The sequence below is a fragment of the Artemia sp. Qi Xiang Cuo genome, chromosome 20, assembly GCF_049724085.1.
Source record: "Artemia sp. Qi Xiang Cuo chromosome 20, ASM4972408v1, whole genome shotgun sequence".
Classification (NCBI taxonomy): Eukaryota; Metazoa; Arthropoda; class Branchiopoda; order Anostraca; family Artemiidae; genus Artemia; species Artemia sp. Qi Xiang Cuo.
Window position 1 is genome coordinate 3,249,368 of NC_142813.1, and position 2,849 is coordinate 3,252,216.

The window sequence follows — 2,849 nt, forward strand, 5'->3', positions numbered from 1 at the left end:
AATAATGTATAATAATGTATTTAACGTATTTTTATATTAATATTCTACATGTCGTTATTTCATTAAAAGTATCTTATGCATTATTTTGTTAAGTGTTCATTATTTTTAGGGTATGCTAGAACATCAAACGTTCAGAATATCTATTAAAAAAGTCAGGGATGTAAGAAAAAGAATTTTTAGAGATAAAGATACTATTAGCAGGCTCAATTTTTCATAGAAGATAAAAAAGTTCAAGTTCTCTTCTGAATATTACCAAAGAACATAATTCAATTCTAATTTCTCCAGAGAAAATAAAAAGCTTCCACGTCAGTTTTAAGTTCACCAAGACATAAAAAATTTAAAGTTCACTTCTAAATTTTTCCGTAGAAGATAGGAAAAGTTATACTATGATTGTAATTATTTTCCATGAAGATAAAAAGTTTTACTTTAATTCTAAATTTTCTTAAATTCAATTCCGACCTTTCTCAGTCAAATTTAAAGTTCTGTTCCAAATATTTTCCCGGAAGAAGAAAAGTTCAACTTCGATTCTGAATTTTCTCAATGAAAATGAAATAAGTTATTGATTATTTCTATTTTCTCAAAATAATATAAAAATTTTCTACTTCAGTTCAGATTTTTCTCAAACAGATGAAAAAATTTAAAATACTGTTCGAAATTTTTCATAGAAGATAGAAAAGTTCAAGTTCTCTTCTGAATTTTACCAAAGAACATAATTCAATTCTAATTTCTCCAGAGAAAATAGAAAGCTTCCACGTCAGTTTTAAGTTCACCAAGACAAAAAATTTAAAGTTCAGTTCTAAATTTTTCCATAGAAGATAGGAAAAGTTATACTATGATTGTGATTATTTTCTATGAAGATAAAAAGTTTCACTTTAATTCTAAATTTTTTTAAATTCAGTTCCGACTTTTCTCAAAGAGATGAAAAAATTTACAGTTCTGTTCCAAGTATTTTCCCGGAAGAAGAAAATTCCCAAGACATAAAACATTTGAATTTCACTTCTAAATTTTTCCGTAGAAGATAGGAAAAGTTATACTATGATTGTGATTATTTTCCATGAAGATAAAAAAATTCACTTTAATTCTAAATTTTCTTAAATCTTAAAATGATATGAAATATGCTTACGGCTCTACCAATCGTACTCTGTGTTTGTTCATAGACACGACACGGCTTTCCCACTGGTACTCTATGGCAGGTTATAGACACTATCTAGTTTATTGCATGCATTAAATCAGTATTTTTTACGCAGTGGAAGGATAAACACACAATTCATATCTGTAGAAAAGTGAAGATGAATTATTCAACGAAAGTATGTGCACATGAAAAAATCATCGTTGTGTTGAATGCTGACAAGGAGAAATACCTAAACTATGAAACGAGTGCAAGTGGTAACACTATTGGAAATGTATGCATGCGTTGTCATGACAGCAAGAAGTTAGATTTCTTTAGAGTACCCAAGAATTTCAATCATGTAAACGGTGGATATGCGAGTAACATTACCAGAGAAATTAGTACTCAAAGAGAATGCAAACTTAAAAATAATAGTTGATGAAGAGGGACAACTTCTAGCTAATGGTTCTGGTAGCATGTTAGCCGTTGATAGATCTTATCGCTATCTTTCCGGTGTTAGCATTCGAATGAAAGCAAAAGGAAAAAGAAGACATGCATACAGCTGCACCAACATCATAAATCATATCATGTCAATGTGCCAAAACTGCTATCTATGTAAAATTAATGTGACAATAGACAGTGAAATCGCAGGCAGAATAAAAAGGACAATAGCAGACAATATCATCAATGAATATAAAGATGAATTGACGGAAAGTGAAGTGCAAGTGTACTAATAATGTATAATAATGTATTTAACGTATTTTTATATTAATATTCTACATGTCGTTATTTCATTAAAAATATCATGCATTATTTTGTTAAGTGTTCATTATTTTTAGGGTATGCTAGAACGTCAAACGTTCAGAATATCTATTAAAAAGGTCAGAGATGTAAGAAACAGAATTTTAGAGATAATGATACTACTAGCAGGCTCAATTTTTCATAGAAGATAGAAAAGTTCAAGATCTCTTCTGAATTTTACCAAAGAACACAATTCAATTCTAATTTCACCATAGAAAATAAAAAGCTTCCACTTCAGTTTTAAGTTCACCAAGACATAAAAATTTAAAGTTCACTTCTAAATTTTTCCGTAGAAGATAGGAAAATTTGTACTATGATTGTGATTATTTTCCATGAAGATATAAAGTTTCACTTTAATTCTAAATGTTCTTAAATTCAGTTCCGACCTTTCTCAAAGAGTCAAATTTAAAGTTGTGGGTGAAAAGGATGGATGCTTCAACTTGGAAAATGGGTTTAGGAGGGACATTAAGAAAGGAACTTGCTCTGAAATGTCTTTTGAAAAGTATTTTTGGGTGTTGTGGTATCCAAAAAGCTGTAAAGTAAAGTTGGGGGGGTGAAAAGGATGGCTTCTTCAAGTTGGAAAATGGGTTTAGGAGGGACATTAAGAAAGGAACTTGCTCTGAAATGCCTTTTGAAAAGTATTTCTTGGTGTTGAGGTATCCAAAAAGCTGTAAAGTAAAGTTGTGGGTGAAAAGAAAGGATGCTTCAACTTGTAAAATGGGTTTAGGAGGGACATTTAGAAAAGGAACTTGCACTGAAATGTCTTTTGAAAAGTATTTCTTGGTGTTGAGGTATCCAAAAAGCTGTAAAGTAAAGTTATGGGTGAAAAGGAAGAATGTTTCAACTTGGAAAATGGGTTTAGGAGGGACATTATGAAAAGAACTTCCTCTGAAATGCCTTTTGAAAAGTATTTCTTGGTGTTGAGGTATCCTAAAAGCTG